This window comes from Ceratotherium simum, chromosome 30 (assembly GCF_057802395.1).
Source record: "Ceratotherium simum simum isolate JZ-2026a chromosome 30, ASM5780239v1, whole genome shotgun sequence".
In the NCBI taxonomy this organism is placed as follows: Eukaryota; Metazoa; Chordata; class Mammalia; order Perissodactyla; family Rhinocerotidae; genus Ceratotherium; species Ceratotherium simum.
In genome coordinates this window covers 32611181-32632162 of record NC_141929.1, presented here as the reverse complement: position 1 = coordinate 32632162, position 20982 = coordinate 32611181, and the positions used below count along the sequence as shown (strand labels likewise).

Genomic DNA, 20982 nt, shown 5'->3' with positions numbered 1-20982 from the left:
GGGGTGGGAGGTGAGGGTGGCCGGCTAGCAAAGCCGAAAGCCCGAGAATGAGGAAACTCCCTGCTTGGCCCGGAGGAACCTGCAGCTGGAGTCAGAGGAAGTGAGGCTCAGACAGAGCAGCTGCTGTTCCAGCAACCGCAGCCATTGCCGCACCCTTGAAAGGAGGCGCCTGCCGTGTGGAGATGTAAAATAAAAGGGGTTAGTAATTTTCGTATTCAAAATTAATTGGGGGAAAAACCGAATTGCCTCGACGAGGGATGGCTGCCTTTGTATGATGTACCAGCGGCATCGGTTTCTTTTAGGGGGCCTGGGTCGATGGAGTCTGGAGTGATGAGCGTTCTCTGTTCATCTGATTTCCCACGCTGGCAGGGGAGGCTGCTAATTAGGTCTTTACAGACACAGAGGCAGTTTGACCTGGACGTGGCTTCAGCTGCAGGAGGGTGACAGCTGGATTTGGATTCCACCTTAGAGAGGTCACCAGAGGTCATTTTATCCTTCCTTCTGTCTCCAGCGGCTTCTTCCTCCTCCCCTGACAGTCAGCCAGACGGGGACAACTTGACCTCCTCCTGCGGGCCAGGAGATTCCGGCTCCCACCCCTTCCCTTCTCGCTGAGTCACCCACCTCCTGGTCAGGTGATCCTCCCCTGGGCCCTTCTGAGAGCACCTTGACCCATATTCTGAACTCTCCATTACAGCCGATTCTAATTGTCCTGAGAGAGGGCCCGCCAGGCCAGCAGGCGTGGTGCCCGGGTGACTGCTGGCGGCCCCAGGCTGCAGACAGGCGCCCCGGGCAGTGGGAGGGAGTGCTCCCCCTCCAAGAACGGGAACCACCGGAGAACCACCGCCAAACAGGCCTGAAAATGGAAAGTTAGGAGGCTGGCGTGTACCGGGCAAGGGAGGGGGGGATGGTGAGTGGAGTCCGCTGGGAAAGCTGACAGCCACTGGGAGACACACGCTTCCTCCCCTCCCGCTCTGGGCTCAGTGGCTCCATGCCAGGCCCCGACCGACGGAGCAGGCTTCTGGGGACGAGCAGTGAAGGACAGATGGGATCCCAGCTCTGGGGTTGGGTGATATTGCTGCCCACGGGAAGGGGAGAGGGGAAAACTATGCAAATGCTGGGATAAACCTAGATGACTCATCTGGATAATCCCAGCCGAGAAAACCTCCCCCTATAAGGAACAAGTTCCAGCCCCAAAGTTATCCACAAAATGGCCTCTACTCATTCTGTCTATGGGTTCTTTGTGCAGTGGCTGCCTGTGCAGTCTGCGTGTCCTGGATGTGAGGCTAACGGGGGTGCTGTGGGAAAGGGAATTAAAAGGGAAGTGTTCGGAATCGACCTTTAAGCCTCATCCTTGGCGTCAAGCTTGTAAAAAGCGATATTAACCGAAGATCACAGTTCCTGTTGAATTAGAAAGGCCACTGAACTTGGAGTCATTCTTCAAAGCCTGGCTTTACCAGTTAGCAGCTCTGTGACCCTGGCAAGTCACTATAGGCCTCAGTCTCCAATCTGTCATATGGCGATTTTAGTAAAACCACACGACATCAGATGGTGCGAGCATTAGATCAGATGATATGTGTAAAAATATTGTGTTAATTATATATAATTATGCATAACGATATGACATTCTTATTTCTAGTTGTTAAATCAATGCCCACTCCCATCTGAGAGGATTATTTTATTTGTTGCATATCCCAAACATAGAAGAGCCTGCCTCTGGGTGTGTTTACAAATGTCAATAAAAAACTGTGCCTCTGGCTACATTATGGTCTACCAAGTCTAGCACGCAGCCCCACGTAGCATGTTTACACACCACCCACAGGTTAGTTGTACATCGTTTTATTCTTTTATATCAAGAAAAGCTGTGCATTTATCATAATTTGGATAAAAGTCTGCAGATTGGAGTAAAGTCCAATTTTTTAATCAGATTGTAAACTTATGAAATTAATGCCTGGTGCCCAGTGGGTGCTAGGTGGCAGGATAGGTGCACATGAGACACATAGAAGGAAAGAAGGGAAGAAGGAAGGGAGGAGTGAGGAAGGAAGTTAGGTACCCAGAGGAGCAGAGCTGGATTTACCAGAAAGCTAATTATGCTTAAGCCTCAGGGCCCTTCACTTGCAGGAGTCCCTTCGAAGGCCTGGTACCTAATTTTTGATTCATGTATTCCTTTCCTGAAGACAGCCTCCAGTACTGGATACTCCTCAGGCCCCACCAAACCTGGATCTGCCCCTTTAAAGTTGGTCTCTGAGAGACCCAACCCTTGTTCTTGTTTATGATTCGTAAGCACAAAAGAAATGCAAGTGGGGTGGAGGATGTGGCATTTCCATGTTGTCTCCACCATGAGCTCCTAATCTAAAATCTGCAGGGAGATCCACACGGAGGCCAGGCAAGAACAACACCATAAGGAATGGGATGTAAAAAGAGGGTGGAGGTTAGGAATGTGCAGAATTATTGGGCCAATTCCAGTTGCCTTCCAGAATCTGCTCTGGTACCTCCGGGGCTCTTCAGTTCCCAGGTTTGAATCTGGTTGCACAGCATGCGGCAGTGGAGAAACAGTGTCTGGCAATCTGGAATTCTCTCACTAGTCCTGGCTGGTCTTTTCTAGTCCTCTCTCACTAACTAGCTGTGCAGCCTTGGTGGAATTTCTTAACCTCTGTGGGCCTAAATTTCTCTACATTCAGGGCTGGCCTGGTGGTGTAGTGCTTAAGTTAGCATGCTCCGCTTCAGCAGCCGGGGGTTCACAGATTTGGATGCCGGGCATGGACCTACACACCACTCATCAAGCCATGCTGTGGCAGCAATCCACATATAAAAAAATAGAAGATTGGCAACAGATGTTAGCTCAGGGCCAATCTTCCTCACCAAAAAAAAAAAAAAATTTCTCTACATTTAAGATAATGGTTGGTGATTTCAGAGTGCTTTTGCTTAAACTATCTTGTCCACCACTGTATTCCCAGGAGTACAATGTCTAATAATAATAATTATCATCATTTTTTATTAATAGCAAAAATGTACATAGTCCTTATGGATGAGAAAACTGAAGTACAGAGCTGTTACATAAATTTCCCCAGGTCATCCAGCTAGTAAGAGCCAGAGCTGTGATTCAAACCCAAGCAGTCTGGCTCCAGAATCCTTCTAAATCACTATACTCGACACCTTCAATAAATATTTTTTTAAATTAATAGACTTTATTTTTTAGAACAGTTTTATATTTACAGAAAAATTAAGCAGACAGTACAGAATTTGATGAATGAAGCAAATCACTAAATGAAGTGTCCGTTGATTGAGACCATGATTCATTACCCAAGGTACATGGGAAGGGAACTCCTACTTATGAGCTGTGTGCCCAGCGTTGTATATAGGTTACTCTACTTAATTCTCACAGCCACCTTGTTAAGTAGGTAGCAGTAATCCTATTTTGCAGTGAGGAAACTAAGCCTCAGAGAGGCTAGGGGACTTGCCCCGGGTCACACAGCAGATGAAGGGTTAGGACTAGAATGTTCTGATATGTCTGATCCTAAAGATCATGTTTGCCCCTCTGAAAATGTCATAATTACATCCAAAGGTATTTTGTCTTGTATTTGTTAACGTCACATCTGTCTCTAGTGCCTTATAGTTTTAAAAATGCTTTGTATCTATTTTTATCTTTTGGTCCTTACTACAGCCCAGAAAGATAGGTGAGGCAGCGATTATGATTCCATTTTATAGAGGAGGCTACTCAGGCTTAAAAAATTAAGATCATGTGATAAGTGTGGACGTAGAGTCAGGACTGAAACACAAACATGTTGACTCTCACTCCACCTCCTTGCCTTCTCACTAAAGCATCGCTCCGTTATAAACTACCTCATTGCATCCACTCCTGCTAAGCCCACACGGAGGAAATACCTTGTTTGCTATGAGTCCCCAAGGGGCTGCCCTTCTTCCCAAGGGTTGGCCAAGAGAATTTTTCCAAAATCTAAGCTTTCACTGCATTTAAGTCCTTTCCTACATGTTTGGCGTCTTACATGCTCTGTCACCAAAGCATAGAGGAAAAGGGTTAATTGTGACATTTTTTTTTCCCCATGTATTTAACCAACACAAGGGGAAGTTGGCCGTTTTCCATTAGAGAAGGTTGTGTCTGATTCTGATGGCACAGTCAGAAAGTGCATTGCTAAGGTTGGAACCGCATTTCATGATGGCAGCAAAGAAGGGATTTCCACTCTGCCCTTAGCTCTCAGGCCAATATAAGTATACCTCTGAAGCAAGCAAATTATCTTTGGCACTTCTCCTTCCATGACAGCCTCTAGCTGGAGGCACCCAACTCATTACCCCAGAGCCGAGGTTCTATTTTTAATTGATCTTTTTATTTTGAAAAAAATCTGAAAACTGCAGAAATGGTGCAAGAATGTCACAATGAATTCTCTTTTCTATACCCCCTAAATTAAGAAAACCTTAATTTTTAAAATCTCATTTAATTTTGTTTCTCTTTAAAATATTAATTTTATTTTGAGTCGGAATTACATTTGTTTGGTTCAAAATTCAAAAGGATATACGTTGAGGAGTCTTTCCCAAACTTTGTCCATTATCCAGTGCCCTTTTCTAGAAGTTTCTTTTGTACCCTTCCAGAGATATTTTATATGTATACAAGAAAATATAGGTGTATGTATGTATTCTTGTTTTGCCTTTTTTTCGCCATGATAGCATACTCTGCTATTCCACATCTTGGTTTTCTCATTTGAAATCATTCTAATTTAGTTCATAAAGAGTGTTCTCATTTTTTAAAAATGATTTTATTGTATTCTGTTGTATGGGTATTCCATAATTTGGTTAACCACGCTCCCAAGATGGTCCCTTGGGTTGTTTCCAAACTTTTGCCATTACTGACGGTACTGCCATAAATAACCTTGTGTGTATGTTATTCATTTTTTTTTTTTTTTTTTTAATGTTTTATTTTTATTTATTTTTTCCCCTAAAGCCCCAGGCGATAGTTGTATGTCATAGTTGCACATTCTTCTAGTTGCTGTATGTGGGACGCGGCCTCAGCATGGCCGGAGAAGCAGTGCGTCTGTGCGCGCCCGGGATCCGAACCCGGGCCGCCTGCATCGGAGCGCACGCACTTAACCGCTAAGCCACGGGGCCGGCCCTGTGTATGTTATTCTGTAGGATAGTTTGCAACTTTTAATAGAGACCAGAATTGAGGTTCTACTATGAGATTATGTCTGGGAAGTTTCATAAATTTAGGTACTTAGAAGGTAGGTCATTCCTTGTCTCTAGTCTATACGCCTTTGATCTGGGGGTTGGTAAGCTAATCTTACATGATCTGGATCTTAGAATTTTCACTAGTGATGTCTCTGGTCACGACAGTGATAAGAACTTTTCTGAAGAGGTTATTTTCTTGTGCTGAAATGGTCTGTTTCTCACTGTTCTTCTGTGCCCAGCTCTGCTCAGCACGTTGGCCAGTTAATTCAATACAAATAGCAGGGGCTGGCCCCGTGGCTTAGCGGTAAGTGCATGCGTTCCGCTACTGGCGGCCCGGGTTCGGATCCCAGGCGCGCACCGACGCACTGCTTCTCCGGCCATGCTGAGGTGGCGTCCCACATACAGCAACTAGAAGGATGTGCAACTGTGACATACAACTATCTAGTGGGGCTTTGGGGAGAAAAAGGGAAAAAAAAAAAAAAAGGAGGAGGATTGGCAATAGATGTTAGTTCAGGCCCAGTCTTCCTCAGCAAAAAGAGGAGGATTGGCATGGATGTTAGCTCAGGGCTGATCTTCCTCACAAAAAAAAAAAAAAAATACAACTAGCACATGCGTTGCCACCGTGAATCTAAACTGGTCTGGGATCCATCAGTCAATTTGTCTTCTGGCCTTGGTGCCAGGTTAGAACACTTGAACCAGAGGTTCAGGCTTCATGATGTTTGTATTTGGGAAATGAACCAAAGTTTTCCAAGTATGCTGTTGGAGGAATTCAAAGAAGCCTAGTAAAAAGGTATAAATACCACCAAAAAACGATTAGCAGGTATTTCCCAAAGGACAGCTGGAAGGCGGTGCTGCAGACTTAAGTAGCCAGGAGCATCCTCTGCTGCTTTTTCAAATTAGGTCTTATTACATGTATTTACTAGGACACATTTCAGATAAAGAACTGAACTCCATCATTGTGAGCTCAGAGGAAAAGAAGAAAGGTTCATAATCTAGTTAAGGATACAACTGCCACATTACTCACACACACACGCGCGCACACACACCCCCACCACCACACCATGCCACACCCCACACCTTACATATATGGTGTGGTTATACTGTAGCATCCTGCTTCCCAGATGGACTACCCTACATCTATTCTAGATTGTTTTTTAAGAAGAGTGTGTCTCATCCTTGAAAATATTTAGGAAAGGAAATGTGTGTGTTTGTTCCAAAAGATATATACATAATAAAGGAAAGACAACATCAAAACTTCTGAGCTCCCTTCCAACTTTAAAATATGTAGTCACTCTCGTTATCAAGTTCTACTTTGCGTCTGTTAACTATTGAAATAATTGTCACCCTGGGGCTTGGGCATGACAAGTTCATTTATTTTAACAAGGCTGTATTGATATCTGCTATGGGCCAGCACTGCCACAGCACTGAGGAGGTAGTGGACAGACAGTAATGCTTATTCCACGAAGCTTATGTTCTAGTGGAGGTAGAGAAAAAATAAATCAGTAAACCATAGTGTATCATATGGTTCTAAGTGATATGGAGAAAAACAAAGCAGGGAATGCAATGGGAGTGTGGGGTGGAGGGGAGAGGGTCACAATTTTAATTTAAGGTGGCTAAGGAAAGCCTAATTGAAAAAGCAGCATTTGAACCAAGTCCTGGTGGAGGGAAAGTGATATAATGGTGGCCCTTCAGGTAAAGTAAGTAAACCTCCTCCTTTGTGGTATAATGTGAGGGCAAGGTCTTTCTATCTCCAAATGTTCTTTTCACCAGCTAATCATGATCCCTAAAATTCTATTTAGTTATCAACTATTAAAACCTCCATGTGAGTTTGTTTATCTGATACTTTGAGTTTTAACAAGGAAGGAGAGTAAGGTGATTGAACAGGAGGAGGTGTGTGTAGAGATGACAGATCCTGGGACGTGCAGGGAGGAAGAATGTGACAGGAGAGCCTGGATTGCCGCTGCTGGAGAGCAGAACTGAAGTGCTCCACAAGGATTGCTCTCATGTCTCCTACCGTGCACGTTGCCCAGTCCTGGGGATGATCCTGGGCCTCTCAGCCAGTTCCTCCTAGCCATAGTGCTGAGTGAGGTGCCCTGGATGCAGGAAACAGGCTGATGAGTGGTTGAATAATGCATCTCCTGAGGGGCTTGGAGTGTCTGGAGTTGTGCTGTAGATAGTGGTATAAATGGGGACACACAGGAAAGCAATTCTGTGACTTGTAGCTCTGTTAGTCTATGGTTAATTTAATAGCCCTCAGAAAAATAAACGAGTCAGGAAACTCTGCAAGTTTCCTCCTTAATCAAGGCAGGAAAGCTGCATTATTTATGATGACATTTGCCTCATCTTTTGAAATTAGATTGTCCCCTATATCTGTATCCTAGGTTTGCCTTTCTTCCTATAAGTTCAATTCTCAAAAATGCTTCTATAGACATAAGCTTTAGAGCATGGGGCACAAACTCAAATGCCTAAAGGGAACAAACAATGATGGACCTGGCAGGTAGGGGCTGGTGGGGACTGTGCCACCCTGGGAAGTGCATGCCTCTGCTCAGCTCCTGGGATTGTTACCAGTTGGGTCTGAGAGTTCAATGTTACTAGATTTTCTCATTTTTCAATAGAAGCTGGAAGTCCAAATTTTTAGGCCAAATCTTCTGATTTTTAAATGTTGGCAACTAATTCCAGTTAGATACCAATTTATGATCTCCAATATAAGCAGGCCAATTTACGATCTCTGACATAAACAGATAATTTTGGTACAGCACAGAACATTTTAGGAAAGGTTGCCAAAGGAGGGACATCTGGTCAACCTGACAGTTTGAGAAGGTAGATTTTTTAGGGAATTGACCCATGCCAAGTTGATGCCTTTGCCAAGATCTGCCTCACGTATTTAACCAATAGGTTATTTTGGAGAAACTAGTAACATCTGGGTAGTCCTGGTGGCGTGGAAGAAAATGCTGAACTGGAAAGTCAAGGCCCAGGTCCTAATCTTGGTTCTTTTGCAAACTCACTGCACAGCCTTGGGTAGATCTCTCAGCCCCTTGGGGTTTAGCAGCAGAATGAGGGGCTGGACTTCAGTGTTTTCAAAATGTGCCCCTCCAAGCCCAGGAAGTCTTCAAAGATGCCTTCGAAGGGTGGGGAAGGCCAGGGGATCCCAGGGCTTGCAGAAGGCAGCTCAGCCTTTGTTCTGTTTTCTCTTTGGGGCTTCTGCTTTTCTGTTTTAGATCTTGAGCTTCTGCCAAAACAAAAATCAAAAAACAAAATCTTTGTGAAGAAAGAGTTTCCCGCTTTCAAAACCATTGAATTATTTTATCAGCTCTAGTGTGAGGTGTTTCTAGGAGAGTTTTGCAAACTCTATGAGGCCTGCAGTTAATCTGAACGATAGGTCTTTTCTGGCTTTGCCTACTACTGCTTCTCTGGTTACAATTGCTGCTTGCTGCAACCTCAGGCATAAATCAAGTCAAGTAGCCAACAAATACTATAGGAAGATTCTGACACATTACCCATTTCAATAGCTTGTTTGGGGAGATTTTCTTTCTCTGTTTTGGTGAACAGATGTATTCTCTTTGTGATATTATATTGCTCATATACAATATAGTTGTATTTGCTACTAAAAAAACTTTTCCTGGTTTTATCAACATTTCGCAGTGATCTGCAACTTCCAGGTGCTCTGCCACTCGAACAAGTCTGAAAATCAGTCAACTGACTTTTAAAAATAAGCTGTAATTTATTGATAGCCTAATATATACTGACTTTATGTACATCATCTCTAAGCTTCAGGTTATTAACACTGAAAAGGAGATATTTTTGACTCTATTTTACTAATAAAGTAGGGAACTGACTAGGTGAGGTTAAAGACTTACCTGGGCCACAATAGGATTCCAACCCATACCTGTCCCAACACATTCTCAACCAGACAACCTCTAAGGTTGCTTCTATAGCATTCAGAAGTTAGGAGGCAGGAATTCTCCTGCTTTTTGTTTTGTTTTGTTATGTTTTGTTAGGAAGATCAACCCTGAGCTAACAACCATGCCAATCCTCCTCTTCTTGCTGAGGAAGACTGGCTCTGAGCTAACATCTATTGCCAATCCTCCTCCTTTTTCTCCCCAAAGCCCCACTAGATAGTTGTATGTCATAGTTGCACATCCTTCTAGTTGCTGTATGTGGGACGCGGCCTCAGCATGGCCAGACAAGCGGTGCGTCGGTGCGCGCCTGGAATCCAAACCTGGGCCGCCAGTAGCGGAGCGGGCACACTTAACCGCTAAGCCATGGGGCGGCCCGTCGAGTTCTCCTGTTCTAAGCTGTCCTAGGATCACCTGCAAACCTGCTTTCAACTTGCAACTTTCCAGATCCTCTTATCTACGAAAGCCTTGAAGGGAAGCTTGTTAACTCACAGCTGTTCAAGTTTGTTGCCCTAATCTTGACTGATAAGAGGGTCTCTGAATTTAAATAGTCCCTTCCATGGCCTGGACATCTTCAGGGGAAAATGAAAAGAACTTTAGATCTGGGGGGGGAAGAGACTTTTGGGGATGAATAAGTGGATTTTTCAGTGTTATTTCTGCACTTGGCTGCACTGAGTTTCTCCTGCTGCAAAGGAAATTGCTTTCTCTGCTTGTCAAGCTACCTACTGTTCTGGTCTAACGGGTTCAGTTTCCCTAGTGGTGGGGATATGCCGAGAGCGTGTCACACAGCAAGTATTGAGTGTGGACAGTTTTTTTGTTCAGCACTTTGCTGGCCACATAGGGTATCCTAGGTCAATATTTATAATTACTGTAACTACTGGATTTTTTTTTTCTTTAAAGTTCACCTACAAGAAAGAAAACCAGTAATTTTCATTTGCACACTATAACATTTCCAGAGAATGTTTGTGAACATCATCTATAAGAAACAACAACAATGTGAGGCAGGCAGCATAGGTGTTATGATTCTCACTTCACAGGCAAGAAAAACTGCTGATCATTCATTCAGTTGGCAAGTGGTAGGGGCTAGACTGTAACTCAGATATTTCTACTTCTAATCCTCTGTCCTCTCTATTTTACTACAGTCATTTGGCTTTCCTAACCAGAGGGGAAACCAATTGACTTTCAGTGTTAACCTAGTTTTTTTAACATTTCTAATGGTGATTTGAAAAAAAAGAAAAAAGCCAGTTCATTAATTGCATGGCTTGAGACAAACATCAATAACCATTGTTTTTCCTTCAGGAAAAAAAAAAAAGGTAGAGTTCCCAATTCTAAGTAAGGCCTTAAAGTTTAGAGTTTGCCATAACAAAAAATAGGGACAGCTGTTTCCGAGCCCACCACTACTCGGTCTGTTTCCTCCAGAGATGATGATGGAATTTGAACAATTCCCTCTTTTGGGAGCGTTGTTTTTTGTTTGATTTGCAGCTCAAGTACTTGATTGATTGATTGCCTCTGACTTCTACAGCAAAATGAAGGTGTTTGTTGATGACTTTCTTTTATGAAGGAAGAGAGAAGTATGCTGGAACTTTGCCCTTTTAGCTTGAGGTTTTCAGAGCAGGTCCTAACGGATGAACCTAGATTACTTGGATGCCTGCTCTCTTTCCTGAGAGGTTAATTTTTCATCTGGTTTGTGCCTAATTCTGCCCCTTTTTGATAACAAGGCAGGTATTTAGAAGCCACAAGAGTAGTCTAAAGAAGCTCTGGGTTGCCCTAGACAGAAGTGACACAGGAAGGATTCATCTAGAGGATAAGAACTCGGTTGTCAGATAATTATTCAGTTTGGGGTCACTTAGAGCAGTACTTTTCTACCTTGGCTGCACAAGCAATTACACAAAGAGCTTTTAAAACATACGGATGCCTGAGACCCGTCACCTCAAGGTTGAGGCAGGGTCTAAGCAAAGGTAATTCTTAAGTTTCCCAGGTGATTCTAATTGCAGTAAGGTTTGAGAATCTCTGATAGAGGCTTCCAGTGTTTTCTTCAAAACCAAGTGGGATAACCCCAAATGACAGCAGTTCTTTCTGCCAGAGCATTACAGGTATGTTGGGTGAACAGTTCATTCAGTGTTCTGGGAGATCAAAATTGGCCACCCTGAAATATGTCTCTTTACCTTGATTATTTTCTCTGACGGACATTTGACCTCCCCCAAACTGCCTAAAAAATTTAACATAGAAGACCTGTTTCAGGAAGGAGCCACTATCACATGATGGCTGTAATATAATGTAAAGTAGTTGTTACAATAGGAAAGGCACTAAGCCCATTTTATCAAAAATTCTTTCTTTCACTGGCCACATTCTCTAGGTGGCCCTGAAAAGAGTTGCCAGACAAACAGTTACATTTATAAGGGAAATCTCCATTTGTAAAGGTATCTCCCTCTCTGTACTGGGAAGAGGGGGGATGACCTCATCTCTAGAAACTTATCAATGTGGAAGGGAAGGCCTTAAATCTGCATAGTAACATTACTCTTGTTTACTGTGCTTTCCTGGTGATCTCCCATAACTGACTCTCCTCTCCCCCAACATCCTCCTTTGTCTTTAGCTGAAGATAGTATTTAAGATGAGAATCTCTGCCATTGTGTTGAGAAACTCAGTTTCCTTGGTTTCCTCCCTGTATACATGTTATTAAACTTGGTATTATTTTCTTTTGCTAACCTGTCTTTTAATTATTTGGCCAGCCATAAGAACCTTAAGGGAAAAGGCAGAGGGGGATTCTCCCTCTTCCCCAACAGTGTATAATATAGATTTGTTGAGCACCTGTGTCCCAGGTGCTGGGAATACTTCCAGGAACAAGGCTGAGTGTGTCTCTGCCTCCAGATGCTTTTTTTCTAGTGGGTGGAGACAGAATAAACACACAAACAGGATTGTGATAAGTGTTAAGAAGGAAACAAACTGAGTAATTCGGGGTCAAGGAAGGCCTCTCTGAGGAGCCATTTTTGCAAGACCTGAAGGAGCAGCTTTACCTCCAGCCAATGATAAGATAGAGGGAATAGAAGGTGGAAAGGTCCTGAGACAAGGAGAGGGGGTGTGTTTGAGGAACAGAAAAGACTGCAGTCACTTTCGTTTATCTAGAAAGAGGAGTGGCAGATAGTGAGCAAGCACCAGCCTGACATTTCTTATAGTTTACGCAAACCACTCAGTATATTCTTGCCAAATAGTGCATGCTCTGCAAAGGAAACAGGAGAGAAGTATTCTCCAGGAGCCCGGGTACTCTGTGCAGGACAAAGAAGGCTCCACGGTATTAGCCAAAAATTGCTGACTGTGAGAAAAAGGTTAGCCAATCCTACGTGACACTGAGATAAACCATGAAAAGGAAAAATCCAATTATATATTTGATATCCAGAGGATTTGGCCTAATTCTTTAGTCTTTTATCTTGTTCCTAACCATCTCTTGAATACAGCCTATCAGTGTGGCAGAAGTGGCCTCATTTTGGAAGACATTCAGTTCTCTGACCTACTATTTTTGAGGTCTCTCCCCAACCAAACTTTCTGGAAGGTGGAATGTTTATCTAATACCTATGATGTTGGAGAAGTCAAATATATGCCTGTAGGAGACCTAAAGATTTCTATGAATGTTTTGTTTTAAGAAACACAGACCCAGCTCCCTACCTTGTTTTCACACAAGACTTCTGTTTAAATTGTGCAAGGTCACTAACTGCTTAACATCTAGTGGTGAGCAGAGAAAAAAGCTACAGTGGTTTATTTTTGGGGAAACATTCTAAGGTCCCTCTGCTCTTAAATTTAAATATTTTTTTCAGTCATATAACTTAGAATTAATTTTCCTGGTTGGCATGTTGTTGCTCATCTTGTATAAAACGAACCATGGAGTTCTGTGCAAAGAAAACAACTATAAGTAATATGCATCCTCAACCAAAATGTCCAAGATTTCCAATAATCCCCAAATGCTTTTACATAAGAGATGATAATGTTGTCCTGATAGAATAGGAGTGCTACAAAAGATGATCTTAGTAAGAAGGATAGCCCTTAAGAAATCCATATGAGGCAAGAAAAAACTCACCCAGTTAAAAAAAAAAAATGATTGTAGTAATTGTTAAAGGATTTGTTTTATTCCTAACGATAATCTATGGGTTTTATAAGTTCTTCTCAAGACATAAGTGGGAGTGTGACACGTGGGATCACAGAATGATGGTGACCGAGTTATAATCATAGCTATAACTAATGAGGGAAAACAAATCAAGAAATATTCAGAGATTAAACCTGGTGCAATTTTCTCTTTTTTGAAACTTAGACAAGACAAGGTGGATTTAAATTGCACCAGGATGAGTTTCTTCTTGAAATAATATGCCCATAATGCCTATAAAATAGATCAATTGATTAGAAAATACATGTCTACAGTTTCCATCAGTCCTTAAGCTATATGGGATAGATCGTACAAGGATTTTTTAAACACCACAATATTTGCCATAAGGCGAAAGGACCACGTCTATCTTGTTCATTGCATTGCTAGCACCTAGCACTGTACCTGACACTTCACAGATGCTCTTTAAATATTTGTTGAATGAATGCACTTTTTAAATAGCAGCCGCATTGCATGCATTCGATCCCTCCAAGCTTGGTTTAGATGTAACTTCTCCAGGAGTGCTTCCATTACCCAAAGAGAAGCAGATTCACAAAGAGCGGAATGAGATGCTCAGGGATGTCTTATCAAGGAAAACAGCAAAACCTTTTTTTCCTGAAGACCTTTTAAGATTAGGGCAAGCAACTGTTTATAAAAGCAGAACAGTGGAAGATTTGAACTGTCAAGTAAGGATCATGCTTTGAAGTACACTCCTGGCTAAAAGCAGGGGATAAACTAGATAAAACTTAGAGACTGTAAGATCTGTCCTGAATAAATAGGCCTAACAGGAGGAGTCTGAAGAGCGGCCGCCTGGCTGAACACATCCTTTGGATGTTGTTGTTATCAGAAGCCTCTAGATTTGAAAACAGTGCTGAACATGCTTTTAAATGATCTTTGAGGTGCTCTAAGCTACAGCTGAAAGCCTACGTAGCCCTCTTTCTATTTGCTTGAAAAAGAACCTGAAAAAGAAGGCTAAAGAGCTTTCTCATGATTCCTTCACTCCTGTTCTAGAAAGAACCTATGTTCTTCACCGACTTAAGGAAATTTCACAACTCCCAGGACCTTATGTGAAGTTAGTTTTTTACTCACTACTGAATCAACTAAAATTCCTTTCAGATTCTTTTCCTAGAATGGAAAAGTGTCTGTGCTCTTCAAGCTGCTATTCATTATTGCAGAAAGATGGAAATCATGTAATATTCCATAATATAATGAGGCATAAAACATTTAAATTATGGATCTACATATAATATGTAAAAGATTAAAAAAGCATACCTTAATGTTTATCAGTACTTATTATTGGTCTGTGAAAGAACATTTTCTTTAGTGCCTCAACCTGTGGGTGAATGTCAATGAAGATGAGTGAGAAGATATTTTATACATACACATTTATTCGATATTTATTAATAATTTATTATTATTTATATGGGAATAATAATCCTTTCTTCTGTAGCCGACTCAGCACCCAGCCTGGTACACATAAACGGTGTAGGTATTTAAATGCATGTAAATTAAGTAAATTATACCGAAGTCACAAAACTGGTGAGCCTGATATGAGAAATAACAGTGCCACTACAACAATCTTCAGATTTTAAAAAATTATTTTCTTGTTAACTAATTTAATAAATATAACTAAAATATGTCTGTTCTTTTTGTCTCAACATATGTTTATATATATGTGTATGTATATGTATATATATGGATTTAGTGAATGTAATACTATAACAAAGTTGGAAGTTGCTGGCTAGGCATGACTTTTTTGTCCTAATAGCTTTATTGAGATAGTATTTACTTACCAAAAAATGTACACTTCAATGGTATTAACTATATCCACAGAGTCATACAACCATCACCACAATCTAATTTTAGAACATTTTCATCACCCCTAAAAAGTACCTATTAGGAATCACTGTCCATTCTTCATCCTCTTCCCTCCAACCCAGCCCTAGGCATCCACTAATCTACTTTCCATCTCTAAAGTAAATACTTAGGGCCGGCTCCGTGGCTTAGCGGTTAAGTGCGCGCACTCTGATGCTGGCGGCCCGGGTTCGGATCCCGGGAGTGTAGCTTTGGGTGTGCCTGGGTGTAGCTTTGTGCAGCCTCTTCTGCAGGAGGGGGTGTCCGTGCCTCCCCTCCCCCTTTGTGTTTGCTCCGTGTGGTGGGTCAAGGAGGGATATGAGGGAAATGGGGGCCCCCCTCGCTCTCCTGCCTCACTCTTTCCCCCACCGTCTCTTCCCTGTCCTTCTCTGGAAAATGCCAAAATACACGATGTGAATAAAAGTACAATGGCTAAAAAAAAAAAAAATAAAAAATAAAAAAAAAATAAAAGCAGAGCTTTTATCGCTCTGCATGTTTTCAAGGTTCATCCATGTTGTAGCAGGTATCAGTACTTAATGCCTTTTATTGCTGAATAATATTCCATTGACTGGATATACCACTTTTGTTTATCCATTCAGCATTTGAGTTGTTTCCACTTTGGGGCTATTATGAATAATGCTGCTATGAACATGTGTGCAAGTTTTTGTGTGAACATATGTTTTCATTTCTTTTGGATTGCTGGGTCATATATTAACTATGCTTTAACTTTTAACTGTTTCCAAAATGGCTGCACCATTTTACATTCCCACCAGCAAGGTATGAGGGTTCCAATTTCTCCACATCCTCGTCAACACTTGTTATTGATTGTCTTTTTTATTATAGCCATCCTAATGGATGTGAAATGGTATCTCATTGTGGTTTTGATTTGCATTTCTTTAATAAGTAATGCTGTTGTACAGCTTTTCATGTGCATATTGGCTGTTTGTATAACTTCCTTGGAGAAATGTCTATTCAAAAATGCTTTGCTGATTTTAATTAATTTTTTTATTTTTTGCTGTCTCTTTTTTAATTTTATTAAGGGCATATTGGTTTATAACATTGTGTCATTTCAGGTGTACATTATCAGTTTCTGTATAGATTGCATTGTACTCACCACCAGTAGTCTAGTTTTTATCCCTCACCATACATATGTGCCCCTTTACCCCTTTCGCCCACCCTCCGACCCCCTTCCCCTCTGGTAACCACTAATTTGTTCTCTTTATCCATGTGTTTGTTTATCTTCCACATATGAGTGAAATCATACAGTGTTTGTCTCTCTCTGTCTGGCTTATTTTGCTTAACATAATACCCTCAAGGTCCATCCATGTTATTGCAAATGGGACGATTTTGTCTTTTTTATGGCTGAGTAGTATTCCATTGTGTATATATATATATATACCAAATCTTCTTTATCCATTCATCAGTTGATGGGCACTTGGGTTGCTTCCACGTCTTGGCTATTGTGAATAATGCTGCAATGAACATAGGGGTGCGTAGATCTCTTTGTATTGTTGATTTCATGTTCTTTGGATAAATACCCAGTAGTGGGATAGCTGGATTGTATGGTATTTCTATTTTTAAATTCTTTTTTTTTTTGCTGAGGAAGATTCTCCTTGAGCTAACATCTGCTGCCAGTCTTCCTCTTTTTTATGTGAGCCACCGCCACAGCATAGCCACTAACAGACAAGTGGTGTAGGTCTGCACCCAGGAACCAAACCCCAGGCCACCGAAGCAGAGTGTGCTGAACTTAACCACTATGCCACCAGGGCTGGTCCTATTTTTAATTTTTTGAGAAATCTCCATACTGTTTTCCATAGTGGCTGCACCAGTTTGCATTCCCATCAGTAGTGTATGAGGGTTCCCTTTTCTCCACATCCTCTTCAACACTTATTATTTCTCATCTTGTTAATTACTGTTACTTATTATTTCTCGTCTTGCCATTCTGAGAGATGTGAGGTGATATCTCACTGTAGTTTTGATTTGCATTTCTCTGACAATTAGTGATGCTGAACATCTTTTCATGTGCCTGTTGGCCATCTCTATATCTTCTTTGGAAAGATGTCTATTCATATCCTCTGCCCATTTTTTGATCAGGTTGTTTGTCTTTTTGTTGTTGAGCTGTATGAGTTCTTTATATATTTTGGAAATTAACCCCTTGTTGGATATATGATTTGCAAATATTATTTCCCAGTTGGTGGGTTGTCTTTTCATTTTGTTCATGATTTCTTTTGCCTTGCAGAAGCTTTTTAGTCTGATATAATCCCATTTGTTTATTTTTTCTTTTGTTTTCCTTGCCTGAGTAGACATGGTATTTGAAAAGATGCTACTGCCTATATTTTCTTCTAGGATTTTTATGGTTTCAGGTCTTACATTCAAGTCTTTAATCCATTTTGAATTAATTTTTGAGTATGGTGTAAGATAATAGTCTACTTTCATTCTTTTGCATGTGGCTGTCCAGTTTTCCCAGCATTACTTATTGAAGAGACTTTCCTTTCTCCATTGTATGTTCTTGGCTCCCTTGTCAAAGATTAGCTGTCCATAGATGTGTGGTTTTATTTCTGGGCTTTCAATTCTGTTCCATTGATCTCTGTGTCTGTTTTTGTGCCAGTACCATGCTGTTTTGATTACTATTGCTTTGTAGGATATTTTGAAGTTGGGGATTGTGATGCCTCCAGCTTTGTTCTTTTTTCCAGGATTGCTTTGGCTATCAGGTCTTATGTTGTTCCATATAAATTTTAGGATTCTTTGTTCTATTTCCGTGAAGAATGTCATTGAGATTCTGATTGGGATTGCATTGAATCTATAGATTGCTTTAGGTAATATGGACATTTTAACTATATTTATTCTTCCAATCCATAAGCATGGAATATCTTTGCATTTCTTTATGTCTTCTTCGATTTCTTTCAATAATGTCTTATAGTTTTCAATGTATAGGTCTTTCACCTCTTTGGTTATATTTATTCCTAGATATTTTATTCTTTTTGTTACAAGGTCAATGGGATTGTATTCTTGACTTCTCTTTCTGCTGGTTTGTTATTAGTGTATAGAAATGCAACTGATTTTTGTAAGTTGATTTTGTACCCTGCAACTTTGCTGTAGTTGTTGATTATTTCTAATAGCTTTCTGGTGGATTCTTTAGCATTTTCTGTATATAGAATCATGTTATCCACAAACAGCAAGAGTTTCACTTCTTCCTTTCCAATTTGGAACCTTTCATTTCTTTTTCTTGCCTAATTGCTCTGGGCAAAACCTCCAGTACTATATTGAATAGGAGTTGTGAGAGTGACTTTGCCCATTTTTGAATTGGGTTATTTGTCTTTTTATTGTTAAGTTATAAGAGCTCTTTATACATTCTGGATACTAGACTCTTATCAGATGCAGAATTTGCAGATATTTTCTTTCATCCTATGAGTATCTTTCTTTGCACTTTCTTAAGGGTGTCCTTTGAAGAACAAAAGGTTTTCTATTTTGATGTTCAATTTATCTGTATTTTATTTTGTTGTTTATGCTTTTGGTGTCACGTATAAGAAACCATTGCCTAACCCAAGATCCTGAAGATTTACTCATTTTCGTCTTAGAGTTTTATAGTTTTACCTCTTACATTTAGGTCTGTGATCGCTTTTGATTTATTTTTGTGTATAGTGTGAGGTAGGGATCCAACTTCATTCTCTAGCATTTGTATATCCTGTTGTTTTTCTTGATTTAAATGTCTTGGCACTCTTGTGAAAGTCAATTGACCATCAATGTAAAGTTTTGTTTCTAGACTCTCGATTCTGTTCCACTGATCTATATGTCTGTCCTTATGCCAGTATCACACTGTCTCAATTACTGTAGCTTGGTAGTAAGTTTTGAAATCAGGAAGTGTGAGTCCTCCAACTTTCTTCTTTTTCAAGGTTGTTTTGACTATTCTGTGGGTATCACTTCTGCAGGTCTCACTCAGGTAGGGTCTAGTCCTTAGTTTTGCCGTTTTAGGATCTTGATTGTATCAGTTTCCCCCATAAGTGAACAAGTACCAGAGCATTGGTTCATATTCCTCAACCTTGCAAGAAAAATGCCAAGTTTGATATATACATTTTGGGATATTCCTTTTTTGGTGATCTCAACCAAAATGCCTGTACAGGGAATTCCCCCTTACGAGGTGCCAAATTAGTTACCAAAACCAGGGAATTCCCCCTTACAAGGTGCCAAATTAGTTACTAAAAGGTTGCTTGATAAAACAACTTGGAATTGGAAACTAAGGCTGAAGGCAGGGATATAGTATGATGGTTAAGAGATATATGCTTTAGGATCAATTAGTTCTAAGTTTGAATCCTATCTGTGCCACTCAACGATGATGTAACCAGGGCAAGATTTTGGACTCTCTTCATGTAAAATGGGAAAAATAATCCCTTCCTTGTAGAGTGCTTGTGAAGGTAAAATGAAATAACAAATATAAACCCTTAACACAGTGCCTGGGACTAGTTAGATTTCAGTAAATTGTACCTACTGGATATCCTTGCAGAATGCTTCATTCAGGGTATGGAGAACCGCTGTCTATTCTCCATAGACAATCATTGCACAAGCTTCCTAGCAACCTAATTCACTCTGTCTACAGATGCAGAGTCTTTTTGCTTTGAAAGGCATTGGGTGGGAATGGAGCCATTTTTACTCTAGAGTGGGATAGAGGGACCTGGAGAGCATTGCTACCACCTGGTTCTCTATATTCCATAGCCTGATGGAAATAGTAGGCCAGTGTTGCTAGATTTTGCTGCTGTTGATGATATTGATTCTTATTAATTTAAATTGCAAAGAATAGTATTTACTGATGTAGCCTCTGAATTCTGGGTGTAGAGCCCTTTTGCAATAGCATTTCCAGAGTACGTGTATTCAGAAATCTCAGTTACCAAGAATACCACTAAGATTTAAGAAGTAAGTGAAAACTGGTCACTGAGCAGTCAAAATAGATGTCACAAAAACTCCTGTACTTAACCCACAGGAAAACCCCACAGCAAATCTTTAGTCAAAACCTGAAAGTCTAAACTAACAAAAGTTTATCCATGTTGAATTAAGTTCATTGTAGAATAGAAGCATTAAAAAAAATAGGAAAGAAGGTTGTTGGGTAGGAAAATGGAGAAGTGTCAGCCCAGAAGCAAGGAAGGAGTCATACTGAAAAACAGATGTAAGTTTAAAATAATCATAAAAACAGCATTCTAGAAGCCATTTATTATAGGGACAAATCAATTTACGTACTTTTGAGGGCATACATTGGTCTTAATAGAATACAATGTTGATAATGGTGCTCCTTAATCATCAAGTGTCAGTAATTTTCAAAGGGCTGTATTCAAGAAAACATGAGTTTCCTTGGGGAGAAAAGTTCTGTAAAGTAGCTAAAGTTTTCGTTTATATGGGATATCTTATTCTCCTATGATGCCAGATAAATGAGATGTTACTGGCCTTATTGGACTCAACAGGTTGAATTTGCAAACTAAAGCAGTATTCACATAAGAAGTAGTGTAGGGAGCTCAGAGATGAACTGTTCCTGTGCATTCTTATCCTAGTATGTGGTTGTTATTAAGTATGCTGGAGCGGAATCAAAGCTGTAATTGTTACTTCTCTCTCAGCAGGGTGTCCTCCCAGCCCCTTCAGTATCTCAGCTTGTGTTGATCTTCTCTGGAGGGCCTTCATGGGGAATATGAAGAAGGAAATTACTTGGCAACCAGCACTCTGTGTACTGCAGTCATTCCATGCTGGTCAGGCATAAACAAGCACAGTGACATTGCTCTGTGCTTCTTTGGGGAGACTGAAATTCAAGAGATTTCTGTCAAGTGTAAGGTGGATGTTAAATATCACCCACACTGGATTTGAAAGAGTAAAACGGTTTGGAACAAACATAAGGTAGGCTGACTGAAGTTCTGACATTCCATTATTTTTTCTGTCTCATTCTGAGGT

General features: G+C 40.8%; 1 protein-coding gene across 3 annotated transcripts in view; it reads left to right on the top strand.

Moving 5' to 3' along the window:
• CHD9 (chromodomain helicase DNA binding protein 9) overlaps positions 1 to 20982 on the top strand; it is a 226719-nt gene that overhangs the window by 29259 nt on the left and 176478 nt on the right. The window contains exon 1 of one of the 3 annotated variants that reach the window (XM_087420263.1): positions 98 to 198. The exons of the other annotated variants lie outside the window; for them this stretch is intronic. The gene's annotated coding sequence lies outside the window, so the exon portion shown is untranslated. Of the gene's footprint in view, positions 1 to 97; positions 199 to 20982 lie in introns of those variants that run through there. 3 annotated transcript variants of the gene reach the window in all.